The sequence below is a fragment of the Labrus bergylta genome, chromosome 24, assembly GCF_963930695.1.
Source record: "Labrus bergylta chromosome 24, fLabBer1.1, whole genome shotgun sequence".
Classification (NCBI taxonomy): Eukaryota; Metazoa; Chordata; class Actinopteri; order Labriformes; family Labridae; genus Labrus; species Labrus bergylta.
In genome coordinates, this window is record NC_089218.1 from 1,155,199 (window position 1) to 1,176,039 (window position 20,841).

General features: G+C 40.8%; 1 long non-coding RNA gene across 1 annotated transcript in view; it reads right to left on the reverse strand.

Moving 5' to 3' along the window:
• The window catches only part of LOC136178147 (uncharacterized), an 86,626-nt gene that overhangs the window by 64,554 nt on the left and 1,231 nt on the right, over positions 1–20,841 (reverse strand). The window contains exon 2 of the long non-coding RNA XR_010665512.1: positions 11,392–11,508. This is a non-coding gene — a long non-coding RNA (uncharacterized lncRNA). The remainder of the gene's footprint in view (positions 1–11,391; positions 11,509–20,841) is intronic.

A 20,841-nucleotide genomic window follows, 5' to 3' on the forward strand; every position in this document is an offset into this window, starting at 1 on the left:
CTAGCTATGGATGTTGCACGTGTCGATTCTCAGAGCCGTGTTGGTCCCAATATGAGACAGGCTTCTGTTCTTTGCAAAACACCTGAAAAAGCTGGATTGTGGTTTATTAAGGAGGTAGACGTCAAAAGAAGGTTAAATTCATGTGTAAAAGAGGTGGAGTTATGATGCCCTTTTAATGATGATGGTTATATTGTGCTAGTTAGCTGCACGTGCTAACAACTGCATCGTCACTCAAGTAATTCTCGCTTCACAAACTAGAAAAGCACAAAAGAATCTTTCTTGAATCCTCCTTTTCTTCTCTTTTCTCTTCTTTACGGATTACACCAGTTTAAGAGATAGCTTTCCCCTCAGACACAGGTGAAGAGGGTGTGATGTTAAAAATGGAGGCACGCCAGCTGGTGTGTAATCACTGTTTTAACCTCCCTCCTGGTCATTAATCAAAGTCAACACAGTCAGGCAGGAGATGTGATCCTCCAGCTTCGTCCGCCCCACACGGCGAGCCGACGACAGAGACAGGCAGCTAATCAGGGAGCCTACGGTTAAAACGCTGCGGACCTGGATAGAGTATTAATTTGAATAAGTAGTGATTTTAAAAAGCCAGTGAGTATTAGTTTAAATGTGTTGGAAGTGCAGAGCCTTGCCGAAGGCGAGACTTACACCTGTCATTTAAAATCTGCAGCCCAAGACCACAGCGCATCACATGGAGCTCAGCTCTTTTAATACATGCGTTTTGCACATCGAGAACGAAACCATTTTCCAAACCTATCCACTCAGTCTCTGTGGTGTAACATAAACAGCGTTTTGGTTGGTATGTTTTATCTTTAATCCTGCCCAAAAAGCATTAAGATAAAGCATAAAGGAGAGTCAAGCTCAAGGTTCAACCAGAAGTCATTTGCGATGAATGTGGGTTATCCGTTTATGCTACAATTGCACTAAAACGATGTTGAAATCGTAATGTGTTCTGCCACATTTTGATGGAAAATGTAATTGCTGCTTGGATTATGTTCTCAGACAATGTTTATTTGCTATGGATTTTGTATCGCACATAGGTCATTGGAGGTCCTTGGGCTGGATTGAGGGCATACAGAGTGCACACTACATCACAGTCTGGGGTTTGCATCCCTAGTTTTTGTATTTCTTCAACTAGAGGAAGCTTTTGTTAAGACATTTACGTTCTGGTTAAATCATTTAGAAAATACCTGCATTGAAGTTGTAGCAGAAATGTGCAATTCCTAAGGTATGTTACAGTTGATAAAAATGTAATCAGGGGAACATTACAAATCTATTATAATGAAAATTTAGATTCTTCTATAATTGGGTTGGCTGTTTATCTCTGTTGCATTTAATGTCACCAATAAACCAAACGTGTGGGTCTTCAGAGTTTGCAAATTAAGGTTGTTAATAAACACCAGTGTGATAGGTTCATGTTATTATCAGCCTTTTGTTGTTTTGTTAAATGAACCACAAATGTGTCTTAATTTAGGTGCTGCCGCCATTAGAGCAGATAAAATAAAGAGATATCTAAAATAATGCATTTAATGTGAGCTAACAGATCAGTACTGTTAAATCTGAAGATGTGTATCTATAAATGTAATTATTGTTCTTTTTTTCTGCATTTTTAGTCTAAAGTTTGATTTTAATTACAGGCCTACAAGCGTCACTTTCCACTAACTTTACTTCTGTTTGGTTTCTTTGTTTGTTTTCTGTCTTCTGTCCACGTCTCGTAAACCTCCTCGAGCAGTCAGTGGGGAGAAGTGTCGCACAAAGCTGCTCGAGTCATCATCGTGAGCTCGTAATCTCGGGTTTAAGTGAAACTAAAAACAAATATCTTGACTGAGCTGCGTCACAATGGGGAATTTAAGTCGACAAATAGTCCAAAAGTTTTAATAAATAGCCAAACACATGGCCTGTGTTTCTGGAATTGACTATATTTTTAGGATTTAGAGCTGCGGATTATCAGCTGGTAATAAAAGGCTCTTGATGTTTGTTTTGTTTGTGGCTGTGACGATCACAAGGAAACAGAAAGACAATTTTGAGAAAGTATTTTCTCCAGCTGAGGATTTACACAGCAAATAATGTTCAAAACCACTTTGTATCCTCGCTCTTGTAACGCACGAGGCCCACTTCCTCCTCATAATTCATTCCTGTGTTGAAACCAGGAACTTATTAGCTTCTTTAAATCTCAAGGATCTGGGTTCAAGAACCTGCGACCCCACAAAATCTGGGAATTGACGCGGCTTTAAATAATTCACTTTGGCTCCCCGAGTCATCATTTATGATTTATTTTCATTAGGCGAGGCGCTGCTGTCGTGCGACTCGTTTCTACGCAGTAAACAGCCTGCAAGACAAGCTGCAGCTTCATAAAAACACCACGAGCATCTTCTAAAGTCACGGCTGTGGAAAATGCAGCTAACAGGCGTCAGTTGTTGTCCTCAACACCTCCCGAACCCCCCCCCCCCCCCCATCCCCCTGCTGGTACTCCCTCCAACGGTTGTAAAATAAGAAGTGCATTAGTGAGATAACACCTCTATTACTTTTAACAATATTGCTGCTACTCGGTGGAAACCCGCTGTTGGTTGTTAGTCACACTTATCAAGTCGAGGGAAGCGCAACTTCAAAAGGCGCTCAGATCTGAGAGCCAAGCAGTCAGCCATTAGAGAAGAAACAACATATTAGGCCTGCTGTGTTTGATGGCTCCCTCTTCCAACTTAGAATGACAGTGTGAAATTACACTAAACTGATTTGGAACAGACCTTCAAAGTTCAACCTCAGGACAGCAGCATAGGTTCTTTATTTATTTTCTGCCGACATGGTTTATTGAGAGTGTTTGTTCTCACTGCAGCAGAGCTCTCCTTACACAGCGCTGTGTCCTGAGCCTGAATACATTACCATGTTATACAGAGGACGCATACATTTAATGCATGTGTTTTTTGTTTTTTTAATGGAAATGGCTCAGAGCAATCATGTTTGTTCCAGGTTGATTAGAAGGAGGTGGTTAATGAAGCTTTTTTTTTCTTTATTTCTCCTGCAGATTAATTGACATGTGAATATTGATTTAAGGAAATAAAAGTAAGGGCACAGAGAGGCTGAAAGGCATGTGCAGAGGGAGGAGTCTTCAGCTTTGAAAAGTCTCTTTTGGGTTCATAACACGTGTAAGGACATTTCTGCAAAACAACCGCAGCAGTGGAAAACTATCGAGGCAGGACTGAGGCGTAAAGAGCATAAAACAGCAAAACCATGACGTGCTCTAAAGGTTAGCATTCTTAATTTTGCAGCAGAATAAAAAAAACACATACCATGTGTTTGCATTTAAAACAGTTAAAGCAATCCAACTTGGTATATCTAGATGTTCAATAAAACTAAAAACAGATAGATATAACCGAGGTAAACAATTCTGTTGCAGCATCACACAGCATTACTTATTTAGCTGGTTTTATTTAATACTGTGCAGTGTTGAAAACAGAGCAGTCAATCAATTTGGGAGCGTGCAAGAGTGTGTGTGTGTGTGTGTGTGTGTGTGTGTGTGTGTGTGTGTGTGTGTGTGTGTGTGTGTGTGTGTGTGTGAGAGTGACGGCACCCTATTTTTCACTCCAGCAGTTGTACATTAAAGGCTTATACTGTACTTTGTCTTCTTCTGACTGTCTACACTGTCTGAGCTGCTGCCAAATGAATATAAAGTGCAGTATGTAAGACTCACAGGTAAACAGTTGGTGGTAGACGTGATTTATACGTGTACATTATATTTAATCTGCATGTGAGCGTCACCCTGCTCGTGCATAACTTGACGCCATACTGCGCCGGGTGATGGGGAGATGGGATCTTCTTTTGCCGAATGAGTGATGACAACAGAGAAGTAATCCATATCCACACCTACATGCTCTCCTGCTGAGGCTCATTAAAGATTTTGGCAACTCAAGTCACTGCAGACTCTGGGGAAATAAGAGAGGAAGCCAAGGAAACAGCGACCGCATTCTCAGTCACCCAAGGAACATGGTGACACAGAAATGAAAAAGTAAAATCAGCTGTGCTTCAAAATGTCAGAGATGTATGTGAAGCTCTTCCATAAAGTTCTTATTTTATGTTTGCAACGTAACTTCAAAAATCTTAGGTGTCTCTCTTTTGGGTAGATTTTTCTCCGTCTTCTATTATTTTATCCAAAAATCAGCTGGTGTACTGTATGTCGGTGTCAGATGTGTGGGGCGGTGGAGGGGTGCCGAGTTGGGTCAAGATAAGTTTGTTTGCCTGGAGGCAGATCCCGAGGGAGGGGGGGGGGGGGGGGGGGGGGGTTGCACGATACTGTCCGTTCAGCTATCACAGCAGTGAAGGGCGTTTGGACATCAGGAACAGCCGAGTGTCACAGCCTGTTGCTCTTACAGGCAGCGGGACAAACGGTCAGAGGAGAAGGTTACATTTAGAGTCAGAGACATTTGTGTTACAGTACATTACTGTAAAGCTGGCTCTACATAGGCAAAAGCTCAATCAAAGCCCCAGATTAGACCAGAAACTGAAGCACTGATGACATGCTCTTTAATATTTAGGGCCTGCAGTCTGCGTCTGTGTGTACAAAGTCAGAAAATGTCCCTCAACTCACTCTGTAATCAAAAAGAAGCCTCTGGCCTTGAGCTTCATTTAGTATCAGCCTGGGTTTTTCTAACACCATAGAAATTAGATTTATGCAATTTTCAGAGTCGCCAATTTTGCTGCAACTTTGTGTGCACCCGTTCAAATTGGAATGTCTCGAAAAGTGTGTTAAGGATTTTAGCTCCATCCACTGCGGCGCAGCTCAAATGTGAAAACTGAACATTAAATCTCGAAAATATAAAAAGGCACTCTTAAGAATTTCTATGGCTCAGGCAGGGCAAAGCTCCTGCAGAAATGGGCTCTTTTACTCCTCAACCTTCTGCATCTGTAGCCGGGGGGAGGGGGGCTTTTGTGAAGTGACAATGGAGTGGATGGCCTGGGTCATGTGCTATTATTGTATTTTTGTGTGAAATTGCCACATCAATGAGGGCAGGTAGGTTGGGAGTGGAGAGGCTCACTAAATGTGTTCCAGCTTTTCTGATATGCAGGAGAGGTTTTCTTTATTTCTTCTTCTGACTGAGAGAGCTGGAATAAACAGACTGCGCTGGTTTGATTATGACACACACATGTTAGACTCTGCAGGTAGCCTCATTTATAATTCATTGATTTTTTTTTTTACTGTGAAACTTGCATTAGTCTTTTAGGTCCGAGAGGGGAGAAATGCTGTAATGTTCATCATGTTCAAACCAATTTCATTTCCACAGAAGAAGAGCGGCGTTCTGATGATAAGGATTCAGACCTCGCTCTACGTATTCAAGTTCAGGCTGAGTTCAGAACTGGAACGCTCCATGTCTATTTAGCAAGCGACGCAGGCTTGCAAAAACATTTTTAAAGATTAATAAAGCAACTATAGTGACTATCTAATGTCCAAACTTCTTCTCTTGCCTTTAGTCACTCGTACAGGTGTATGGAAAGTTCTTGACGTGTAAAAAATAAACAAATGTCCAAAATTAAAGTACTTTCTGATGTTCCAGTTTGTTGTCACATATGAAGCAGAGACTAACGTGATGATGATATGATGAGTTGTTATTTCAGAGATTATACTGTTGTCGTTCTTTTGTTGTGTTAAATATCCTACTTGTGTTATCCTGTGTTACGTTCTGTTACGGTAAGAACCGGATGTTCCTGTTCACCTGTGACATATAAACACTCAACCAACCACCTGACCAATTAACCCAAATGATCAATTATCACCACCTAGTGCCCAAATTGAATAAATAAACCTATAAACTAAAGCCATAGAAATAAAACACACACAAACACTAAATTGGCTCCTACAGCAACGTTGACTCATCTTTTGGTAAACAAAAGCCGTGAAAGACTGAAACTGAGTTGCATCCTGCTCAAGGGTATCGCCCTTCTCATTTTAGCATCAAAAAACACATGAATTAGGAACACAATTATACAAAGCCACAAAAAAATCTGCAGTCCCTAAAGTGTCCACTTGAGGCGGTCTGCAAAAGCCAAAGAATCCCAAGTAGGTCCCATATTGAGTATTTTCACCTGATAATGCAGTACATGTAGGATGATACCTTACTTAAAAATAACATGAGCACATCAGCACAGACTCATTTAAATGTCCAGGTGGGGAGGTGGGGGGGGGGGGGGCGTCATGGCTTTTGTAAGCAGCTACTGGCTGTATTTTCCCCAAGATCATTTAAGTATCTATCTATCCTCCCTCAAGAGAACTTTGATATCTATCTTCTCAAAAAACGGTACAGTACTTTCAATAAAGCCTTTGACTTTTATATCTTCACCTTTGCAGTAATAAAATGTGCATCATTGTGTAAAGCATCTGCAATCCAATGGATGCATAAAAGAGGAAGAACATCCAGAACTTAGATCTTACTTTTCCTTTTCAAAAATCAACTCTGAGGACGCTCTTACCCTCGTCTCACTCACTGATTTATCCAATTTCCTGATTAATACCCCTCACCGAAAAATCAATCCAGGGCTCTCCCTCTCTCTCACACATGCTTCAGAGGGTAGCCATCTTAACAAGGCACATCTCCATCAAAAAGACTCTGATTGAGACATTAGAGCAAACATTTGATTTTTTTTTTTTTGGTTGCCAGAAGCGTCCTGAGTCTCACAGGTATAGAACTTGAGTAGATCAAGAGTGGAGCCGACCACGCTCGCTCTGCCCGTCTTCTTTGGCAATATCTATTATGTTGGTTTCATCAGGTCAAAATCCTGCTCTCCAGATCAAAACAATCTTTGAAGTCTTTTGATGCTCTGAAAAATATCATGGATGACTGATGGATGCACGCAAGGTCTTTAAATCCAGAGGTTAAGACGCAGAACACACACACACACACACACACACACACACACACACACGAGAGGCTTTTAGCCAAACATGTTGGGACACACTGGAGCTCTCTTGGCTCCTGGGTTTAAGAAACAATCTTCACATTTAATAAGAAGACAAGATAAAGGTGTCAGACTGAACTGGTTGCAGACACTGGGTAATGATGTTTTCTGTTTTTGTTCAGGGGAAATAAAACCAAGCAGAGAGAATAGACACAGTTTCAAGGAATGAGAAGAAAATCATTTCCTAATTACAATGAATGGACTAATATTTATTATGGAAAGCTAGGGAGACATTTTATTGCTAATTTAAATTGAATTTACTATTTTTAGTCGAGGTGCTGATACAACTCTGAACACACATTTCAAGGCGTAATTAAATGTGTTTTTTTAAACTTCTGAACATAATTTCCAATTGCCTGCCTCGTGTCTCTCAGTTTCTTTAATTTCTTCAGCTGACGGAGGAAAAAAAAAACACAAGCTTTGTATTTTTAGGTAGCGTACGGGTTTGAAAGCAAACACGATAGGAAATTGGTCGCTCATACTGAGTCGGTAACACATCATTCATATTTGAGCAAAGAAACACACTTCCTTGGGATATAGTGCCGGAGAATGGAAGCTTTGATTGTGAGCAGCTATCAATATCAGAGCCACTCAGCCTGACACCGGCGGCTATTTACATGCCGTTACCTCATGTGAACTTCCAAAATAAATCCACCAGCTACTGAACCTCAAGGTCAAGGATTTTATAGAGCAGCCTTTGTAACATCTCTCAATTACTGGACTCAGTGAGCGCCTCAGGAATACCAAGACAGTAAGGATCAAACACGAGCACAGACATCTTCCACGTCCTGCGCCCTTTCAACTCATTCGTCCTCTCTCCTGCTGTCTGCTGCAACACAGCCCAAAGCTGCAAAGTCTAGACTCAAGAGCAAAGGTCGTAAAGCACAAAGAAGTACGTTGCTCAAGGAGATCCACTGAAAACACTCAAATCTTAGATGAGGTCAGGTAGGGAGAAGTTTTAAGACTTTGAGGAACTTTAATAGTGCTGAGAGGCAAACTTAAGAACTTATCAAGCTTTCTTGTCTTGCCTCAAAATGTTTTATGAAAACAAAGCAGGTTAACGAGTTAAAGTGGAAGCAATTATCGAAAGGATTATAACTCCTCTGTTTCAGACAAAAGTAGACAAAAGCAGGCTTTTCATTTAAAGCGGTTAAGCAGAGATTTCCAGCTTTCTAACATTTGTTCCTGAGTTTTTGGAAATTTAAATGTGTTTTTTTGGGTCCTTCTGCACCTTCCCTTGGATGCTGGTTATTTTTTCCACATGCTTCTACCCCCCCTTAATTGAAATTCTGCTGTTTTTAAGATCATCTCTTCCTACTCACTTCATGCTTAGCACAGAAATATACTACAGTAGAGCACAGAGGTGGGCAATCCTGCAGCTCCAGCCTTGATCTGTAGTTACTTTCTTTCAAAGCAGTAATTCAAACACTTAGCAGCTGGACATTGAGAAGCCACAAAGCCACGAGTGTGCGGCTGAATAAAACATGCATCATAAAATCAGATATCAGGGACTCCTAAACCTCATGGGCCCGTGTAAAAGTTAGACTTCACTGATAAACAAAATTGATTGCCCTCGCTCTCTCTCTCCTCCCTGAGTTAATTGCCTTTGGGGCGTTTCATGTTAAAGCTTAGCACCGCGTTTGCTTTTAAATTATTTATTCATATGGCAAATTATCATCCTTTACGCTTCCTCTCTCTCTTATTTAGCTCTTACTCGATTTTCCTTTCCAGCGAATTTCAAAAGGTCCAAGGTGAGTGCCGTTAAAATATTTCTGTCATGAATAAACCATTTCATGTCCTCATGCAACACCACTATTAAGAAATTTACGGTTTGAATTAGTGCAGCCAACATGCCCTTGCATAGCATCACAGGAAATGTGTTACACCGCTGTGGGATGTGTGTTCACACAAAACAGTGGAGATGAAACATGCTCCTCTGGGGTGGCAGTCATGACAAACGTTCACAAATATGTTAAAACGCTGACATTTCAAATTGCACAAATAAGGGTTAAAAACCTTAAACAAAAAGGGTGGTATTTTATTTCCTGCCCTTCCTGGAGCCACACAGCTCTTCTACATTCCTCTGCAGCTCCACTACCAGCTGTGTCAGGTTGGAGGTTGTTTATCTTTTATTAAAGATTTCTTTGGCAGTGCTGTCTTCTCCCCATACCAAATTGTCACACAGGCATGCTTTACATTCCTGCCATGTTTGGGATTCATACAGCAGGCTGAATAATAAAGCAAAATGAGACCATTTACACCATAACACCGGCATATTTTGCTCTAATCGGCTTGTGGGTTTGATTTACTGATGGAAAAGCACATTTCTGCTGTTACAAAATGGATATACAAATAAGATATGATTGTTAAAGTGCATATGTATTAGGCTAAATGAAGGGATTTTGGATCTGCTTCTATAATTGCAAGTTTATCCATCTTAGACATCCAGCAGGTTTCCTTTTTGAATATCAATTGAAAACAATTTTAGCATACTGTAAATAATAAATATATTTCCACATTTTAAGAAGTCAGTCCAACCAATACACTGTAATTGGTAAACTCAAAGCAGATCAACTTTACAAGCAAGGATTCTCAACAATCAACACCTTCAGTCAGTGACTGTACTTTTTCTCTTCCATTCTTTGGCTTCAAATGCAACCAAACAACAAAACAAAAACTGAAATAAAGAAGCCGAGCACCGCTATCCATCTCTATTTACTCCCCTGACTTCTCTATCTCTCCACAGCTCAGTAACTTTCTGCCTCTTTTTTTTTTTTTCCAAGCAAAACTCTTTTTTTTCTGTATCTGTTGTTTCTGTTTATCACTCTGCAAACTTTCTCTTCTGTCTGCAGGAGACTTGATTTGTTTGCCACAAGAGAGAGAAGGTCCAAAGGGAAACAGGAAGGAACGTTAAAGAGGTATGAATTGTACATCTGGTGAGATCCATGAGGATGTCGGCTTTTGCATTAATTCAAAAAACTGCAAAGAAGTAGCAGCCTGGTGAGGGAGCTTACACGAGGCACATTTTTACAATAAATGATTTCTGACAGGAGACTCCAGCAAATATTTCAAACACTGTCACAACATTGGTCATGTCTCCCTATAAATGCCTTGACACCCACATTACCACTGGTGTCTGCTTAAAGCTGCCTCCACCTGCATGAGGAGTGCTCAAAGCACCCCAGAGGGCTGTATTGTCTCCGTTAATTCACTCTGGTGGATTATCATAATGCTCCCTGAGTGTTCGTTAACATGTTGCGGAGGATTTTGTGCTGCTATGCTGAATTCCCGCAGCAGGGAGCTTCTCCAAGAGCTGAATCATACCGACAGACCAAACTGAGCCTGAATTCACGTTTAGAAGTGTGTGTCTGTCAGACCTACAGCTGAGTCAGACACAGTGCGCAGCTTGTTCACAATGACCAGGAGTCTATTTTTGATTCTTTCTGTGGATAGCTAGGAAGAAGAAACTATGGATTACTGTTGCATTGTGACTTTACTTAAGCTAACACACTGTGTAGAGCATCAGCTGTTGGATCCAAGAGCTTTACATTCAGCAGTTTTTCATTTGGATAAACACAAGAAAAGATCCAAAAAAAGCCGAAGGCAAAAGCAGCCTGAGGACAGTAACACTGTCACATTAAAGGGAAGATGTTTTGAACCATCACTGCAGAAATAAAAAATCTAAAAGTCAAAGCAACCACCATGACGAAGTCCCGTAGAGGAGCTCTTAACAAAGAGGATCGACTTAGCATTTGGAATCAGTTGAATAACGTCGTCTGACAACCTAATTGATGTCATCAGCTGGGAAATGAAAAGCAGAGCTACAAGCTGATTGTGTGGAGTTGGAAAGAGGTTAGGCAGGGAAAGTTCAAAATGTGCTGAGTGATAAAGTAATGATTATAAACATAACATTAAGTTGTTTTTAACTGCGATTCATTTAAATGTGTTGACTGCAAAAGATCATATTGCCAAAATGAAACTGAGATTTCTTTTGCAGCTCTAGTTTTATAGTCTGCAGAGAAAAGCTCCTCTCACTCCACCAGTTAAAATATGACCAGACACATAACAACTACAGGCTCAAGTTTGATCCCGTCTATATTAAGGTCATCTTTTAGATCTCCAATAATCGCTGTCAGCCTTTTAATACTAATTACAACCTTTCATCTAGCAAAAACCCTGACTCTCGCAGAACACTCACACAGCCTTGATGTTATAATGAATGCGTTTTACTTGCTGCCAAAATAAGAAGCTTTGGAACGAAGACGCAGAGATCGGCGTCTGTGACTGCACCTTTAACCAGCAGAATAAAAAATAACATGCAGGCGAGGATAAATAGATTACATGCCCAATCGTCACTGTCTTTCAAAAACACATCATATCCTGCTGGTGTCCATGTCTCCGAGTGATTAATGGTGGTACACTGCACCTCGCACTCACCTGCATTCAGCTGCTTGATTGATGGGCCGCTATGCTTGACAGATGGACAGATGTGGCACGGCAGAGCACCCTGGCAGGGAGCGACACCTCCATCCTGACACCACCGGCTTCCACTTCCTGCTTAGCAAGAAGAGGGAGAGAAATAAAAGATAAGTCCTGCTTTGTTTTTTATACATTAGTTGGTCAAAACAGCGGTTTACATTGTGTAAATATCACAGAGAAAAACATGAAACACAAGTGACAGGTGACCAGGTTTATGCGTCCTCTGAGGACTTGTTTCCACTACAAGGCTTTTAGATAGGAAAAGCGTTGCCTGAGGGCTCGCTGTTGGCACCTTTTGGATATAGTGTTTGCTTCTCAACTCTGGTTTAGTGGAGGCTGGGTTCAAAAACAGATTCAGGAAGCAGCAGCAGAGACATGAAAAAACCATCTTAAGTAAAAACTCAAACATGGAGGCTGAGAAATCCAACGGAGTACAAACAGGAATATTTGAAGGTAGAAACTGTCAGAAAAGGAGGGAAAGTGCACACTCAAAACTGGAAATGGGCAGAGCTACTTTCAAATGCTCAACAGGTGAGCAGCCAGGTGATTGGTTCGGCTGGGGCCCTCTGGTGGACTGGAGGATGACTGACTCCTTAAAGAAACAGGAGCGTGTTTCCAGTATGAAGCTGGAACAGTTCAGTTGGTTAAGTGATCAAATTGTGCTTTAATTAAAAAACAGTAACTCAAAGAAATACAAAATGCTGCTTATAAATGTATAGACCTCGATGATGCATCATTAAAACTTCATTCATCACAGGAACTTGAAAAAGAAGCAAAGCTAAGACAAATAGAATAAACAAAAGAAGAATACATCGAGGCAGAATAAGATTAGATAAGTCAGGTAAAAAACTAAATGTGTATATTCTTGAATAGAAATATATCAACACTGTTTTGTCGGAGGTGTAAAAGGGACGACATTTTCAAGCTAAGCCTTGAAGTCATCGATGATTTCTGAAAGCTGAAATAAAACACAAGCCAAAGTTATGCATTTACTTTTAAAAACCGAGAGATGTTATTTCACAATATCAAGTAAACGTTTGGAATTTTTGCAACCGCGATACAACAAAGCACCGCCCGCCTACAGTCCTCTGTCATGTCGTGAAAACGATGGACTTGTAAGCTCAGAGAGGCTTTTGTGGTTAATTGAACGTCAATATCATCTACAAAGAAAATCCAACCTCCTCTGTCGGCTCACTGTGAATGCATCCCACACCATGTGTACGCTCAAAAATAGCTTCTTAAATCAAAAAAGCATCTCACTCAGCCTCCAAAAGAAGATTTTTCTTGTTTTATTTAAACCCGCTCCACATTTTTATATTATTGCCTTCTTTTAAAACATTTTTGCAACAGTGCTTTGTGACACCTTCCCTCAACTCTCCATCCACCCTACCAAAGCTCGCTGCTCTACATCTGAGCTACAGCACAGGAGCTGCTGAGAGACCCTCTGTTCTGAGCTGCTGGTGCTGCAGGAGTGAAAGCATTGGTTTCTGCAGACACAGTCATAAATCATACGTCTACTAATGGCAGTTCCAAATGAGCTCTCTCATCAGACGAGACATGTGCCTTGCTTTGTGGGCTACTTCGGGCCCCACTATAACATCTGTGCGCTCTCGAGCTGCTGTGCATGATACGGTGAGATGTTTGTCGCGCCTGTATTCATTAGGAATTGTCTACTGAGCTAGAACAGTTCAACTGAGTGTCACTTAGAGCAAACCTGGAAGAGCAGGCTGTGACAAACAATCAGGAGCACACAGTTCTCGCTGTACAATTTTAAAGTAATATCTGCAAAAAATGTTACATGAGCCATGCATGCAATGGATTTCAACGGAAACTGATAAATGTGCAAGCTCTGATTACTATTTGATGATAGTACTGCTTTATGTTTCAAGTATAACAACGTCACAGTTTTATGTCTTTACCCAAAATCAGGTTCAAGTTACAATGTTTTCCAGAGGAAGTTACAGTTAGCAGGACTGGACTTTTATTTTGAAAATATTTGACATTGAACGGATTAGGTTGCAACGTCACAGGATGGACTACCAGTAAAGTGTGCTGCAGGATCCATCACAGTTGAGATTGTTAGGCTGAGCGTGACACAAATATAACTTTTAAAGATTTAATATCCCTTTGAACTCTTGCTTCCTGTTGCTGAAGGACCCAAAAAAGAAACAGTACTCGCCCATATTAAAGTGACCGAAACCCGCTCAGGGCAAGGGTGAGAGCTTTAAAGTGCACTCATGCCAAAGTGATGATAATCCAGCAGCTGATGCGACACCCGGCTCTGCAACCATAAATTAAAAGTGGTACTGTATTCTGCAGCCTGTGAGACCGTGACACAATTTGATGTCTAACCCCAGAGGGGGTCAGTGTCTCTTTTTGAGTGCCAAAAGCATTGAATGTTGGGTCTATTGTTCCATTTGGCAAGCGTATAATGGAGTTTTAGAGGGGTGTGCTGGTGCTGTATGGAGATAGGGCTTGAATGGAGGGGAATGTAATTACTATACCTGTCTATGCAACAATGGATAACCACCTTTGTCGGCCCTCACTCCACTCTCAGAAGCCAGACGGCAGGAAGCTGTTGGACTGCAGGAACACAAAAGCCGCCCTTGCTGCGACGCCCAAATCAGTGTCCTGCACTCGCGCTCAGACAAGAGATATGTCAGAGTCCTCTTTAAGGAGATCTGTGTATCTGGATGTGGACGTCTGCTGTGCTGGCAGCACCGGCTTCTCCTGAGTTATTTAACTAAATTGTGGCTTAAAAGTGACATGTTTAAGATCGTACATAAACAAGAAAGGAGCGCTACGCTGCAGAATATTTAAGGTGCAGGGAAAGAAAAATGACAGGTTATAACTGCAAAAAACAGGGGAGGGAGGGTTTTATGACACGTCTGGTTAAAGAGGTCTAAGTTGAATCATAACTCTGTCACACTGTCAGTCATATATGTTTTGAGTACCTGATGTCTTTATTTGAATTTGTCACATTTTATTCTTTACTTACTGAGCCATCTGATGGATTTTATATCCCAGCACTGATTTTGTACGGAAGCTGAGGATGCTCATGTTGCACCTGTTTCTTTTTTTAGATGTTATTATCTTAAGATCACTGGTTCATTATTTCACTTTCTTGAGAAAACAGACGTCTTGAGATGAAGTTAATAAATCAGTTATCTAATTTTTAAAAAAAAATAGTTTTGTTTTTCAGATATCAGGAATGTGATTACAAAATTTATAGATGGCATCTTGATAACTGTGAAACCGATTCAAGCTGAAAAACAACGTCGATTTTAGAGTTCCCATTATTGATCACAAACTAGATCGTTCTTCTATCGCTCTTCAACACAGGCAGAAGCTCAACTGTTGGTTTCCTGTTTGAGATACCGCTCAGATCTGACTTCAGGAGGAAACTAGCAACAACAAAAATGGATAACTCGTTTGGGATCTTTTTACAGAGATAAGAAAAATGCACAAACGATCATGATAAGCCGAGCTCTGATCTCGAGATAGAAAATAAACTTTTGATCAGGAGATAATCTCATGAGTAAGACAAAAAAAAAGGGAAATTTCCTTCAAGTTTTGTGAATCGTTGCTTATAGATGTTATCTGTATTTTTGGTGCAGCTTATTTGCCGTCTTTAAAAGCATTACGATTCCAACAGGAATGAAAGAGGGAGTTTGAATCTTATCTGGCAGAACTGGAGGAGTTTTAACGACACATTAAGGGTCTGGCTTCTTTCACTTTTTAATGGTTGCACATCCATTCATTGTCTTCCACTTATCCAGGGCCGGGTCGCTGTGGCAACAGGAAGTTACCCCAGACGTCTCTCTCCCCAGCAACGTTTTCCATCTCCTCCTGGGGGATGCCAAGGTGCTCCCAGGTGAGGAGGAATATATAATATTACCTCCCTTGTTTATTAATTAGTCACAGAAAGTCTCCTGCCACGTGCTATTATATTGTTTTGCGTCCACTGAGGCCCTGGCTGGTTATCACTGTAACAGACTTATTCTACAGTATCTTTCATTAAAATTTCAAGTTACATCATTTACTACCTCCTCCCCCTCGCCTCAGAGGGATTTGCTCTTTTTAGGACTTCTAGGTCCTCTGGGTTATCATGCATTCGACCCACTGCAGCCAATTACAGAGGAAATGCTCCGTCAATGCCTCTTGATGTGACCCTGTCATTTGGTATCATGATAACAGGAGGAACAGAAGAGAGAGGACAACATGGCGGTGATTATAAGCATGCTGTGAATGATGATGAGTGATGTAATATCATGAAGAAAATGACACAAACTAGGCGAAGGTTGCATAAGGTCCTGTATCTGGGTTTTCAGTGTTCTCTTGTGATTCTCTCTGTAAAACCCGGCGTTCGAGCTTTATTTCGGTTATAGAAGAGTCTATAAATAAACTGAAGTTTGAAATCAAAGCCCCGTGCAGGAGGAATTGAAACTGTCGTCCTTCAAAGCGTGTGGCTGCTTTAGTCTGCACTTGAAAAAATAAAAGGAGCGGGAGCAGATGCTGTGGCTTGGCAGGTAAAAAGCACTTGTCTTGTAAACAACAGAGCGCTGGGCTCCATCCAGGAACCTCAGTGTTTTACCAAATTGTCAACCATCATGAGCTGCTGGAAGCATCCCTGCTGGCACATGCACTCAGACAGGTTTTAATCCATGAAGACATACTGTTTCCATGTTACATTTGAGTTCCACGTTTTATTCTTCTAATGCATTCAGAGGAGATCTTTGCATTAAGAAGACGTTACAAGAAGCTCTTAACGAGTGCAGCTCGGCACTATTAAATCTATTTTATTACTGCTTGAACTCATAACAAGATTGATTTCTTAATGCATCAGGTGAATAAGCTTCCACACGGCGCTCATAATGATAAAGTATGACTCCCCAGGTATTTGAATACACTTTGACAAAGCTGGTTTTGGTGAATGTCATGTATTAAGCACATTTGAATCACAGCACTCAGCACTTTGTTTTGGTTATTGGACGTGCAAATCACATGTCACAAGTGTTACCTTACTTGACCCTACCTGCCCAGTACTAAACAACAGAAGGACAACACCTTGAACATACAAAAATGCAGCTTTTAGCGGCTAATTATCTCAAAATGTTTCTTTATTTCAGTCCCGGCATCGGGCATTTGCGCAAAAATACTCACCTTACTGACTTTATAAGGTAAAGGGATGTCAGTATATAGACTTAAGAAGGTGTTTTGAAGGGCTAATAGTTAAGATAGTTAACCTACATAGTATTCAAATTCTAAGAAAAATCTGAAAAACAATCTACAGCCCAAATAGTTTACAAATGTTCAGTAGATTTTAAAATCCACAAATATTCAACGGAAATTTTAAAGCCACAAAGTTTGTAAATTCTGCTTACTGCTGGTGGAAACAGGTGGATGTAGTCTGGGGGAAGTTTTGCAGAATCCATCACGGCTGAGTCTGATTCTCCTGTCAATGGAAATACAAAAACAACCTTAACTTTTAAGACTCGTTTCTCTTTGAGAGCAAGGGGACAAAAATAAGAAGTGGTGCTACATACAAGGACTGAAATATTTCATACCTGTCTTAGCTTTCTTTTTTTCTTTGAGTGTAAAAAAGTTAACTCTTTTTTTGAGTACCAAAAAAGAAACTTACAAGCTCAAGTGCTAAAATGAAGAACCGTATAATAACACTGAAAAATGAATCACTCAAATTGAGGAAAAGCTGGAAAATTTGAAGAATTTTTTGATAATTTCAGTAAATTTCTGTCCGTACCAACTAGAACATCATTTTACACAGTATTTAAAATGCATGTTTTCTTTGCAAGTATTTAAAAAAGCTTTGTTTTTTTGTATGTTTTGCTAAGTTGTGTTGATTTTTAAGCACATGTAGCTGCCATCTGCATCAGCTGTGGTTCTGGTAACTTGTTAGCATGCTTGCTCTCACGTCGGGGAGTCGGAGTCTTGCTCAAGGACCCTTCAGGAGGGTGGACTCTTTCCAAAGTCTGGCTCTCTATTTCAAGCTGCAGGAGCCTGTTTACCCACTGGGCCTCCCTGCCACTCCACTGTGTTTTGCCATTCTTGCAAGTTGAAAAAGTGTCAAGCTGGAGCAGATTTCTTTTCATACCGTGGCCTTCCTCACTTTTTTCGGTGACAGCTGCTGACTTGGCACATGTGCATCACGCTCTTAAGCACAATCTCAGCTCGGACAGCAGCGCTGACGGTGCATCGACGCAGAGGACGCTTGGTGGATCTTTGTGATTGGCAAAAAAGATATCAAGTGGAAGGACCAGAGCTAAAAGCAATTTTCAGGAGCTGAGGGGGAATATATTGAGGTCAAGTGAACTTCATTTTTCCCATATTCACTTTACATGAAGTCTGGTCTTGAACACATTCATTATGTCTGAACAGCAGTCCCATAACAGCTCAACGCTCACTCCTGAATACTGATTTCCTTCAGCTCTCTTGATGATCTTATGAAATAATAAGGCTCTACGAGTGAGGTCTTGACAAAACATGAGACCTAATTTCCTTCTTTTTTTTTTTCCTACTTCTTTTGTGTTTTTTCTCCGACATTGTGTAATTGCCCTCATGTGGTATGATCATGTGACAAATAAACCTTCTAGTTCATTAGTTTGACTTGCACAGCAGATGTAGTAAACATGCAACGATATATTTTATTTTCTCTGCTTGTTTTTGAGATCTTGACTTTTATATCTTGTTTTTCTCATTATTTCGGCAAAGCTTCTTTTCCCTCGATAACAGGAGATCTAAAAAAAACCCTAACAGGCTGCTCGCTTTAGTGCTCATGTAACTTTTGGATTATGAGTTAAATCAGTCAAGATCTTAAAAAAAACAACAGGAAATGAACCGTTATCGCTATGTTATGTATCTGGTGTATGTTATTTCCACTGTTCCTGTTTCAGATTTTCACTTGTTTCAGGATTTTTTGTGTTCTTACATTGTACATCTGCCCCTTTTATTCTATAATTTTGAGCTTGATTAAAATGTAACTACACCAGTAACTATAATAAAAACAGCCATCTGCTCATCTGTAGACTTGTCGATAAAGTCAAAGAGGAAAACAGCCTTTTAGCTTTCAAAAAAAAAATCAAACGGCCGATAATTGCTCATCTTTTGAAGCTTCTTTTTTTTTTAAGTGCTCAGCTCTCCCTGAAGGGCCCTGAAGAGCCCTCACACCACACCCAAACACACTCACAGACAGATTGACAGAAAAGGTAAAATGTGCTCGGATGCATGATTTTATGGTTACTCCGATGCCTGTCTGCGATTCTGCAAAAGGCATCTCACTCTCTGGGTTTATTGACCTGCTTCTCTCTGCCTTGACTGCAGTGACCATCAGATCAGCCATCCTTTGCTTCGCAGTTTATGAACTTCAAAGCCGCGCGGCCACGAGCGAGCGAGATGATGGACTGCGGGGCCGTTAAGGAGAGATAGCACGGGGGGGAAGAAGGAGCCAAGGCTCTGCTCCTGGCTGTTTAATTTCAAATGAGGGGGATGACAAGGCATCCTGTGAGTGCAAAGTATGGGTGGGCTGATAAGTAGTAAATAAATCAGAGCAGCAGCACTCTGACGCACAGGACCCTGTGATGCTTCCTAAGTAGTAAGTAGGAGTTTCTGATCAATACCTACATTTATAGGGAAGACAGCAAAGAGGAGAGTTTGTTTGTGTTCTTGGAGAGCTTCGGCCGGAGAGATGAAGGAGTCGAGGCAGCAGAGGAGGAGGAGAGTTCTATTTTTTAGTGGTCAAAAAAAAGAATCGATGAGATGACTTGTGAAACTTTCACAGATATATCCGAGTTAGAAGAAGGCTTGCCTGTCCACATACGATGCATAGGTTTGTTGTTTTGGGAGAAAGACTCTTTTGCATTCTGGGTAGTGGAAGATAATAACCATTCTCCTGCCAGTGTGGTGAATATGAACAAGGACATGATTAGCTTAATATAATTTCTTGGCCATTTGTTGGCCAAAATGCATTTTTTGATAGCCCAAATGTAAACTTCTGGAAAAGGAGCAGTACAGCACCAGCAGTTCAAATAACTTAATGCGGCTTTTCAGTGACGATTTAATAAGGCGAAGGATCATTAATTATTTGCACCGAGCAAATGTTTTTTTGTCTTTCAATCAATGCTACATGTCAACATATTAACGGGATCAATCAAAGACCAAAGAAGAACATTTTGGCCAACAGAAAACCTATTGAAGCCGTTTCATTACATGCAAACATCCCATCAGTAGTGCGCTTTACAATCCGTGGTCGGGCATCTTTCAGAGGGTATACATGTCATCAACCCCTCCCACCCGCTGGCGGTGAATTATCCTGAGTTGTCACATCGGCTCACCCCGACTTCTTGTGGAAATCTGAGCTGAGACCAGCCGAGTCTATAGGTGAAACATCGCTGTTTGAGTTAACACATTCATCTCTTCCCAGGACTTTTTGGGCATGCATGCATAAGGCTTCAGTTCAGTCCAACTTTTTCAGCTCAGGGAGTTCTTTAATGGAGCACAAAGACTATTTGATGTTTCACTTTCAATAGCCCAGAGCAACAGAACTACCAACAAGACAAGAGTAAGCTGTGTAGCTGGAGGAGAGTGTTTGCTCAACCTGCTCAAGCTCTTCACCTTCTAGGTTATTGTAGGAGCCCAATAATTGGCACTCCCTAACGCCAGCAGCAGAAACTTTATGAACCGCGAGAGTGGGTTGTGGAAAGCTAGAACAATAGAAAGAAGAATTGTTTACAGGGAGAAATCAACATGTTATGCTTTTGGTATTAAAGCATGCTGAAAACATTGAGTTCAGAGTGGATACAAGATTTAAGAAAAACTAGATACCCAGAATAGACGAGATATAACGTGTTAATAAGTGAGCATGAGACGTGCTGGGAGGCTGATTCTGTCTCCTGTTGACAGGGAAAAGCTAGCTGTTTATTTTCATTATGCTAAGCTAAGCATTACCACACTGAGTAAAGATTGGTATCCATCTTCTCTAATCAAATTTAAATTAGAATTCAGATAAAAAAATGTTTTCTTTAAAGACAGATAATCAAGTGAAACGTCTTCTTCCTACATTTAACTTTGTTGTGCCTGATGTGGACACACACTAAACCGGTTGTTTCCTCTGCGGTAAAGATTATTTTGACCGAGATTCAATTCTATGCGAGGCCCGAGCAGAAAGAAAAGACAATCACATCTTTAAACGTGTCCAATTTCTAACAATTACAAGAAAAGTGTTTTCATAAAACATGATGCACAGGAGATATTGAAACTCCCATCATCCCCGAGCAGGTTTGATAATAAAAGTGGGCAACTCAGGGGAGGAAGACTGCAGGAGGATTTTATAAATACAACTAACACTCACTTCCAACATTCAGATTTCAGCACCTGGACGGCCAAGACCTGAAT